Source organism: Bos indicus x Bos taurus, chromosome 6, assembly GCF_003369695.1.
Source record: "Bos indicus x Bos taurus breed Angus x Brahman F1 hybrid chromosome 6, Bos_hybrid_MaternalHap_v2.0, whole genome shotgun sequence".
Classification (NCBI taxonomy): domain Eukaryota; kingdom Metazoa; phylum Chordata; class Mammalia; order Artiodactyla; family Bovidae; genus Bos; species Bos indicus x Bos taurus.
Genome location: NC_040081.1, coordinates 84,134,150 through 84,145,495, shown reverse-complemented (window position 1 = coordinate 84,145,495; position 11,346 = coordinate 84,134,150). Strand labels below are relative to the sequence as shown.

At 37.8% G+C, this 11,346-nt stretch overlaps 1 non-coding gene across 1 annotated transcript; it reads left to right on the top strand.

Annotated features, from left to right (window-relative positions):
• The first annotated feature begins 10,365 nt into the window (after positions 1-10,365).
• LOC113894866 lies at positions 10,366-10,467 on the top strand. The gene has a single exon (XR_003511703.1). It is a non-coding gene; the product is annotated as a U6 spliceosomal RNA (small nuclear RNA).
• The last annotated feature ends 879 nt before the right edge of the window (positions 10,468-11,346 follow it).

The following is an 11,346-nucleotide window of genomic DNA, read 5'->3' as shown; positions in this document are numbered from 1 at the left end:
CAAGAGGCTCGGAAAAAGATTCTGATAGGGCCATAACTCCTGCGGTGGAGGCAGTCTGTGTCCCTGCACACTTGGTGCCGCCAGGGTACCTGCAAACCAAGCAGCTGTGCTACCTTCACGCTCAACTCTCACTGGGGCAGAGCTGCCACAGGCAAAAAATTATCTTTCATCTATGTATGCAGGATCACTTCGGTCATGTCAACTCTTTGCGACCCTGTAGACTGTGGCTTGCCAGGCTTCTCTGTTGGGGGCAGGGAGGGGGGTTCTCCAGGCAAGAATACTGGAACCTATTGGCCAGTACTGGTTGCCATACCTTTCAGAACACTTTATTTCCCATGGCCGTAGCCATCAACTCCCCTGAGTACCTGGTGCTGCCAGAATCCCTGTGACCCAAGCAGCTGCACCACCTCCACATCTGGCCCTCACAGGGGCAAACCCAAGTCCTCCAGGGCAGCTGCAAACTCCAGTGGACAACCCACATGTAGAGGTGGAAATAAAACCACAATTGAAACCCAGGGGCAGTGTGGCCAAGGAGGAAGACCCAAAACCTTCCCACCAGCTGTATAAGCTACAGATTAAATCCACACGATCAACAAGGCAGACTCTGTCTATGGTATATATAAAGGGTCATAGAGAACTCCCATAAAAGAAAATGTGCTAGTTCTGATGGATGTGGATGTTGAAGACAAGGACACACAGGAGCAGGACCAGATTAGAATCTGAGCTGCCCCCACAGCAGGTCCAGAGATCAGCACAGTGTTGGAGGGCATCCTAGGGAGATAAGGTGGACTGTGACTCCCAGCTAGGGAAAGGACTCTGATAGCAATGACTCAAGAAAATCATTTCTTATTCTTATGTTTTGACTTGTTCTGTAGATTCTTTTGGACTTCCCCCACCCCCCGCCCCTGTGTTGTAGTTGTTGATTTTATTGGCAGTATGAAATCCAATTAAGCTTTTGAGATTTTTTCCCCCTCAGTCACATTTTTTATTGTTGTTATAAACCTCTGCCTCTACATTGGGCTTTTGCAGCTCTGAAGAGTTCTCCTTTTTTTCCTCTCTCTCTCCCTTTTCTCTTTTTAATTTTAATTTTTAAACCTATTATTATTTTCTCTACATTTATTCCTTTGTTTGTCTTTCCTATTGTTCTTTTCCCCTTGCAGTTAATTTTTAATATACATAAATCTTCTTCATCTACCTCTATTTAATGTTGCATATCTATTCTTTCTTTCTTTTCTTTCCTCTCAACATATTTGTTAGTTTTGTTTTCATTACTTTAGTAATGAAAATTTATTTTAGTTTGTTTTCATTACTTTATTCCCCACTTGGCACCTTGCTTTAGTTTTCTTTTCCAGTTTGTGCTTTAGTTAGTTTTGTTCTTCACTGGTAAATATAATTTTTGAGTTCCTTTGTTCTCTGGGTCAATTTACTGTACTTTATTTTTGTTGGACTGTTTCGACTTTGCACATGAGTGTATATGTATATGTTTATATTCCATTATTTTAATTATTATTTGCCTGATTTTATAACTTCCATTTGTCTTGGATTCATCTTTGGTTTCTCATTTTTGGATATTTGTTTTAATCTCACTTAATACCATAACAAACCACTTGTGGAATCTTCAGTCCTGACCAGAGATCAAGAGGCTTTGGAGTGAGAGCATTGATTCCAAGACCCTAGAATACTAGAGAACTAACCCTAGGGAGTATCAAATAGTGAGAATTCACACAAATAAGACCACTTGAATACAAGACCCAGCATCACCCAACCACCAGTAGTACCCTGTTCAGGATGTCTCATCTAAACAATAAACAAAACAAAAATTCAAAAGAATCATCAGCAGACAGGATTAACACCTCACTCACCCTTGACCACCAGAGGAAAAACAAACAAACAAACAAAAACTCAGCACAAATCTCACCCTATACAAAGTTTACACAAACCAGTGGACCAACCTTAGAAGGGCAGAAACAAAAAGGAAGAAAGAATTCAACCTTCTTCAAAGAAAGAATTCAACTTTCCTTCAAACACAATAAGTTAAAAAAATAATAATAATAAAAAGGCAGAAAAATACTACGCAAATGAAGGAACAAACTAGAAACACAGAAGTCCGAATAAATAAAGAGGAAATAGGCAAACTGCCTGAAAAAGAATTCAGAATAATGATACTAAAGATGTTCAAAAACCTTGGAAACAAAATGGAGAAAATGAAAGAATCAATTAACAAAGACCTAGAAGAATTAAAGAATAAACATACAGAGACAAACAACAAAATTACTGAAATTAAAAATACTCTAGAAGGAATCAATAGCAGAATATCTGAAGCAGAATAACAAATCTGTGAGCTGGAAGATGAAATGGTAGAAATAACTTCTGAAGAGCAAAATAAGTAAAAAGAATGAAAAGAACTGAGGATAGTTTCAGAGACCTTGGGGACAATATCAAACCCACCAACATTCAGATTAGAGGGATCCCAGAAGAAGAAGAATAAAAGAAAGGGTATGAGAAAATTTTTGAAGAGATTATGGTTGAAAATTTCCCCAACATAGAAAAGGAAATAGTCAATTAAGTCCAAGAGGATAAAGAGTCCTATACAGGGTAAACCCAAGGAGAAACACAAGATACATATTAATCAAACTAGCAAAGACTAAACACGAGGAAAATATTAAAAGCAGCAAGGGAGAAACAACAGGTAACATACAAAGGAAACCCCATACACTTAACAGCTGGTCTTTCAGCAGAAACTCTGCAGGTCAGAAGGGAATGGCAGGATATATTTAAGTTACTGAAAAGGAAAAATTTACAACCAAGATTATAGTACCCAGTGAGGATCTCATTCAAATCGATAGAGAAATAAAAAGATTTTCAGACAAGCAAAAGTTAACAGAATTCAGTACCAACAAACCAGCTGTACAACCAATGTTAAAGGGACTTACATAATCAAGATATACAAGAGGAGAAAAAAGATCTGCAAAATCAACCCCAAATAATTAAGAAAATGGCAATAGGAACATGTATATCAGTAGTTACTTTAAATGTAAATGGATTAAATGCTCCAACCAAAAGACACTGGCTGAATGGATAAAAAAATAAGACCCATATATATACTGTCAAAAAGAAACCCACTTCAGACCTAAAGACACATATAGACTGAGAGTGAGAGGATGGAAAAATATGTTCCATGCAAACGGGAAGCAAAAGAAAGCTGGAGTAGCAATCCTCATATCAGAAAAAATAGATTTTAAAATAAAGAAGATTACAAGAGATAAGGAAGGACACTACATTATGATCAAGGGATCAGTTCAAGAGGAAGATATAACAATTGTAAATACCTATGCACCCAACACAGGAGCAACTCAATACATAAGACAAACACTAACAGACATAAAAGGAGAAATTGACAGTAACACAATAATAGTAGGAGACTTTAACACCCCACTCACACCAATGGACAGATCATCAAAAGAGAAAATTAATAAGGAAACACAAGTCTTAAATGATACATTAGATGAGCTGGATCTCATTGATATCTTCAGGACATTTCATCCAAATATGGAAGAATACATCTTCCTCTCAAGTGCACATGGAATATTCTCCAGGTTAGACCACATCTGGAGAAGGCAACGGCAACCCACTCCAGTACTTTTGCCTGGAAAATCCCATGGACAGCGGAGCCTGGTAGGCTGCAATCCATGGGGTTGCTAAGAGTCGGACACCTGAGCGACTTCACTTTCACTTTTTCACTTTCATGCATTGGAGAAGGAAGTGGCAACCCACTCCAGTGTTCTTGCCTGGAGAATCCCAGGGACAGGGGAGCCTGTTGGGCTGCCGTCTATGGGGTCACACAGAGTCGGACACGACTGAAGTGACTTAGCAGCAGTAGACCACACCTTGAGTCACAAATCAAATCTCAGTAAACTTAAGAAAATTGAAATCATATCAAGCATCTTCTCCCACCACAACGCTATGAGACTAGATATCAATTACAAGAAAAAAACTGTAAGAAACACAAGCACATGGAGAGTAAACAACACATTTCTAAATAACCAACAGGTTACAGAAGAAATCTAAAGAGAAACCAAAAAATTTCTAGAAACAAATGACAGAGAAAACACGACAACTCAAAGCCTATGGGATGCAGCAAAAGCAGTTCTAAGAGGGAAGCTTACGGCAATACAATAGTACCTTAAGAAACAAAAAACACATCAAATAGACAACCTAACTTTATACCTAAAGCAACTGGAAAAAGAAGAACAAAAAAAAACCCCAAAATTAGTAGAAGGGAAGAAATAATAAAGATCTGAGCAGAAATAATTGAAAAATAAATGAAAGAAACAATAATAAAGATTAATAAAACTAAAAGCTGGTTCTTTGAGAAGATAAAATTGACAAGCCTTTAATCAGACTCATTAAGAAAAAAAGAAGAATGAAATCAACAAAATTAGAAATGAAAAGGGAGAGTTTACAATGGACAATGCATAAATACAAAGGATTATAAGAAGCTATTAAGAACAACTAAATGGCAATAAAATGAATAACCTGGAAGAAATGGACAGATTCTTAGAAAAGTTCAATCTTTCAGGACTGAACCAGGAAGAAATAGAAATTATGAACCCAATTACAAGCCCTGAAATTAAAGCTGTGATAAAAAAATCTCCACACACGCCCCCCCCCCTTAAAAAAAAACAAAAACTCAGGACCAGATGGCTTCACAGGGGAATTTTATCAAACGTTTAGAGAAGAGCTAATGCCTATCTTTTAAAACTTTCAAAAAATTGCAGAGAAAGGAACACTTCTAAACTCATTCTACGAGGCCACCACCATCCTGATACCAAAACCAGACAAAGACAACACACACAAAAAAAGAAAGCTACAGGCCAATATCACTGATGAACATAGATGCAAAAATCCTCAACAGGATTTTAGCAAACAGAAGTCAGCAACACATCGAAAAGCTCATACACCATGATCAAGTTGGGTTTATTCCAGAAATGCAAGGATTCTTCAGTGTACACAAATCTATCAATGTGACACACTATATTAACAAATTGAAAGATAAAAACCATATGATTATCTCAATAGATGCAGAAAAAGCCTTTGACAAAATTCAGCATCCATTTATGATTAAAACTCTTCAAAAAATGGGCATGGAAGGAACCTACCTCAACATAGTAAAGGCCATATATGATAAGCCTACAGCAAACATTAATCTCAATGGTGAAGAACTGAAAGCATCCCCCCTAATATCAGGAACAAGACAAAGGTGACCACTTTCACCAGTATTATTCAACATAGTTCTGGAAGTCCTAGCTACAGCAATCAGGGGAGACAAATAAATAAAAGGAATCCAGATCAGAAAAGAAAAAATAAAACTCTCACTGTCTGCAGATGACATGAAACTGTACATAGAAAACCCTAAAGACAGTATCAGAAAATAACTAGAACTAATCAGTGAATTTAGCAAAGTTTCAGAATACAAAATCAATACACAGAAATAACTTGCATTTCTAAATATTAACAATGAAAAATCAGAAAGAGATATTAAGGAATCAATCCCATTCACCATTGCAACAAAAAGAATTAAATATCTAGGAATAAACTTATCTAAGGAGACAAAAGAACTGTACACAGAAAATGATAAGACACTAATGAAAGAAATCAAAGACTACATAAACAGATGGAGAGATAGTCCATGTTCCTGGGTAGGAAGAATCAATATTGTGAAAATGACCATAGTACCAAATACAATCTTCAGATTCAATGTGATCCCTATCAAATTACTAATGACATTTTTCACAGAACTAGAACAAAAAATTTCACAATTCATATGGAAACACAAAAGACCCCGAATAGCCAAAGCGGTCTTGAGAAAGAAGAATGGAGCTGGAGGAATCAGCCTTCCCAACTTCAGATTATACTACAAAGCTACGGTCATCAAGACAGTATGGTACTGGCACAAAACAGAAATATAGACCAATGGAACAAGATAAAAAGCCTGGAAATAAACTCATGCACCTATGGGTACCTTATTTTTGACAAAGGAGGCAAGAATACACAATGGGGCAAAGACACCCTCTTCAGTAAATGGTGCTGGGAAAACTGGACAGCTACATGTAAAAGAATGATTTTAGAACAATTCCTAACACCATACAAAAAGATAAACTCAAAATGGATTAAAGACCTAAATGTAAGACCAGAAACTATAAAACTCTTAGAGGAAAACATACGAAGAGCACTCGATGACATAAATCAAAGCAAGATCCTCTATCTTGCTTAGTAAACAAGTGGGACCTGATTAAACTTAAAAGATTTTACATAGCAAAGAAAACTATAAGCAAGGTGAAAAGACAACCCTCAGAACGGGAGAAAGTAATAGCAGATGAAGCAACTGACAAAGGAGTAATGTCCAAAATATGCAAGCAGCTCATACAACCCAATGCCAGAAAAACAAACAACCCAATCAAAAACTGGACAAAAGACTTAAACAGACATTTCTCCAAAGAAGACATACAAATGGCTAACAAACACATGAAAAGATGCTCAACATCACTCATTATTACAGAAATGCAAATCAAAACTACAATGAGATATCATCTTACACTTCTCGGAATGGCCATCATCGAAAAGTCTACAAACAATAAATGCTGGAGAGGGAGTGGAGAAAAGGGAATGCTCTTGCACTGTTGGTGGGAATGTAAATTGAAACAGCCACTATGGAAGATGGTATGGAGATTCTTTAAAACACTAGGAATAAAACCACTATATGACCCAGCAATCCCACTACTAGGCATATACCTTGAGGAAATCAAAACTGAAAAAGATACATGTATACCATTGTTCATATGCAACACTATTTACAATATCTAGAACATGGAAGCAACCTATATGTCCATCAACAGATGAATGGATAAAGAAATTGTGGTACATATACACAATGTAATATTACTCAGCCATAAAAAAGAATGCATTTGAGTCAGTTCTGATGAGGTTGATGAACCTACAACCTATTGTACAGAGTAAAGTGAGTCAGAAAGAGAAAGATGGAGAAACAGACATAGAGAACAGACTTATGGACATGGGGGAGGGGAGGAGAGGGTGAGATGTATGGAAAGAGTAACATGGAAACTTACATTACCATTTGTAAAATAGGTAGCCAACAGGAATTTTCCGTATGTTTCAGGAAACTCAGACAGGGGCTCTGTATCAATCTAGAGGGGTGGGATGGGAAAGGAGATAGGAGAGAGGTTCAAAAGGGAGGGGATATGGGTATACCTATGGCTGATTCATGTTGAGGTTTGACAGAAAACAACAAAATTCTGTAAAGCAATTATCCTTCAATAAATAAAAAGAATGAAAGGATTCCTTAATCTACTGAAAAATGACTGCCCTTGTCTTTAAAAAAGAGTTTTTGCTTTTTGAAAATGAGAAACTGTTAATTTCTTAATTTTATTCCTAGGGGTTTTCCAAATTTCAGACATTATTTTTTGTGAGTGAGTCTGCCCAGAATTCAGAAGGCTACAAGCAAAGGAAGGAAAGCTACAGAGAAGCATCAGTTTTGTCCCAGGGCTTTGCAATGAAAGTGCCACCTGCTTGTTTTTGGGGTGACTACACCCTGTCTTCTCCAAGCATTGTGGTTTCTCCTGTAAATGTAACAACCATTTGTCTTTATGACAACATTTTATTGTCAGGGAGTTTCTTTCTAGATAGGGATCTCTGAGCTAAAATCTCAAATTATATGCATCCACCCACCTTTATATTATAATTACTCTTTTTGGCTTTTAAAAAATAACTACATACATCAACAGTTTCACAACTGCTTAAGTGAGTGGTAAGATTAGTAGGCAAACTCCTAGAGAAATCATGCTGGTGACCACAGTTATTAAAGTGCACATTGTTAGAATGTATGCATGTTTTCCTAACCACTGGACCACAAAGGAATTCCTATAAAATGTTTGCATGTTGTCAGGAAGGCACAAAAGTTTGAAGATTTCTTCAACATGATAGTACTGACTTGGCACTTCAGAACAAAAATTAAGGGCTTTGTAGTAGACTGCAGTCCATGGGGTTGCTAGAGTCGGACACGACTGAGTGACTTCACTTTCACTTTTCACTTTCATGCACTGGAGAAGGAAATGGCAACCCACTCCAGTGTTCTTGCCTGGAGAATCCCAGGGATGGGGAAGCCTGGTGGGCTGCTATCTATGGGGTCACACAGAGTTGGACACGACTGAAGCCACTTAGCAGCAGCAGCAGCAAGGGGGTTGCCTTAGCTTTATGCTGCCTACTTTGGGATTTCCCCTGTTAAAGAACATCATGCAGTATTTTGAGTGGACATTAAATTTTCCCTTTTAAGAAACACAGATGAAATTACATTTTATTAGCTGCTTTATTAGGGCTTCCCTGATGGCTCATATAGTAAAGAATTTTCCTGCAATACAAGAGAACTTGGTTTGATCCCTGGGTTGGAAAGATGCCCTGGAGAAGGGAACAGCAACCCACTCCAGTATTCTTGCCTGGACAATGCCATGGACAGAGGAGCCTGGTGGGCTAAAGTCCATGGGGTCGCAAAGAGTCAGACATAACTGAGCAACTAATATATACACAGCTGCTTTATCAAGTCTTTATATGATAACTGCTGCTGCTGCTAAGTCGCTTCAGTCGTGTCCGACTCTGTGCGACCCTATAGAGGGCAGCCCACCAGGCTCCCCCATCCCTGGGATTCTCTAGGCAAGAATACTGGAATGGGTTGCCATTTCCTTCTCCAATGCATGAAAATGAAAAGTCAAAGTGAAGCCGCTCGGTGGTGTCCGACTCTTAGCAACCCCATGGACTGTAGCCTACCAGGCTCCTCGGTCCATGGCATTGTCCAGGCAAGAATACTGGAGTGGGTTGCCATTGCCTTCTCCTAGTTATCAACAATTCTTTCCTTTATCGATTTTAGTTTGGTCAAATATTTCCCAGAGTAAAATTAGAGGACAGGATATTCCTGCACATATATAAATTAATTTATAATGAAACAATACACATATTAGACTATTAGAACTGAGAAAGGCAATAGAAATATTGATATCACTAATGAATAAACTTTTTGGTCCAGGAGATGAAGTGATTTGTACATTCTGGTGTGTAGGGCTAGCAAATTTCCTTAAGTTATTTCTGGACCCTTTACCTTAATCTCTAACTCAAATTAGCATTATATAAGTGATCAGACAGTTCATAGAGCAGCACTGACACTGTGAATAAATTGGGCTTGCTATCTCCATTTCAGATCCTTTCTAGCTATTTATCTTTTTGGTTAGATGAAAGACAGGACTTGGTTTAGCAGCTCACTTTAGTAGAAGGGATGAATTTGCCTAGGTCTAAACCAAAGCTTCAGAGAAGGCAATGGCACCCCACTCCAGTACTCTTGTCTGGAGAATCCCATGGACGGAGGAGCCTGCAAGGCTGCAGTCCATGGGGTCACTGAGGGTTGGACACGACTGAGCGACTTCACTTTCACTTTTCACTTTCATGCATTGGAGAAGGAAATGGCAACACACTCCAGTGTTCTTGCCTGGAGAATCCCAGAGACAGCGGAGCCTGGTGGGCTGCCGTCTATGGGGTCGCGCAGAGTCGGACACGACTGGGGCGACTTAGCAGCAGCAGCAGCAGCAGCAAACCAAAGTACTCAGTTAGGCCCAAAATTTCCATCTATACCGGTGATATATATGATACTACTTTTGTTGATTCATCACTTTTAACAGAGTACTTAAGCCTTTTTATTGTGCTGGTGTTTAAATTACACCTTTATATGCTCCCAGCATTCAGACTAAATAAACAATTTCATCACTGAGGTCTCTTTAGAGATAAAATAATTATTACCTTTTTCTTATGACATGTGTTTATTGTAAACATTTGAAAAACTATGTTAAAATAGAAAAAAATCACTTGATATGAGAGAATCATTTTTTTGGATAAAAAAGAAAATTTATGTTTGTTCTTAATCTATAAATAGTAAATAAATGCTTTTTACAGAAACTTTATTTATTTTTTTGGCTATGTCCCATCTTAGTTTCAGCTTGCAGGATCTAGTTCCCTGACCAGGGATCAAACTTGGGCTCCCTGCATTTGGAGCTCCAAATTTAGCCACAGGACTCACCAGGGAAGTTCGTTCACTACTGAAATTTCAGATAATACTTATAATCAAAATCAGTTTAAAAATTAATCTAGACATCATGTAAAGATAGTCATTGTTATATTCTCATTTGTGTTTGTTTTTCTATATGTGTGTATTATTTGGTATTTGATGATTTTCAGATCTAAATAATATCAAAGTAATAATTTAAAAAATACAAGCACCATAAATAAAAATCCAAGCAAGCCTCATGCTTGTTTCCACAGCAAATATACCGATATTGGACCTACACAGAGAAGACGAGCATGACCTCTGCCAAGAATGACATATAAATTTGTCAAGTGTTCTTCATTTTTCAGTTATGCAAGATAAGTATTACACCTCAATCAAGGTGGAAAAAAAGTGCAAGCTTATATATTTTCATAACAAGACTGGACTTACATGAACTATGACAGTGAAATAATCCCTTCTGACATGGTGCAATTGCTATAGCTATAAACACAGGTGTTGTGGCAGATGTTGGCTGCAGAGGCTCCTGGGCTGCTGAGAGAACACTTGTCAGCTTTGTTTATGTGGGTGAGGCACTCTGCTGTGTGCTCCACACCCCTGCTTCATTGCAAGATGTACCTGAAGGCAGGATGCTGTCTTCCTTCTTGACCTGACTCTCTACTTTTGAATTGCAGTAGAGTTGGATCATCATGTATTCTGTCTTCTTCCTCACCTCATGAGATTTGAATAAGAAGGAACCTCTCCCTGAAATTATGAGGATATTAACAGACGCCTCTGAGCAGAAAGCATTTGGCTTTCACATCAGATCGAAAAGAAAGGAGTCGTTGGAGAGGCAATAATTCTAGAATCGAGGAGTTTTAAAAATATGAGGATTTCCTCTCAGGCTCGTATTATTCAACCAACAATATGTGTTGCTTTTAGAATGAGGAACTTAACACTAAAATGGAAAACTTAAGGCTGGCTGTGAAGGCCAAGGTTTAGGGGACTTTTTTGCTAACCCTTTTTCCTAAAATAACATTAAGAAAAATAGGGAAAATATATTTCCTTTTAAGAAAAGCAACCTTGGCAAGATACCAACTTTTCTAGAGGAATCAGTCAATTCTATTTTTCTGTTTCTGATTGTTACAGATTCTTAAATAACATCTTAAAAAAAAAACAACAACAACAACAAAAAACAACAAAAACCTCTCCAGTGATAGTCTGGATTAAGCAGGTTTCATTGTCTC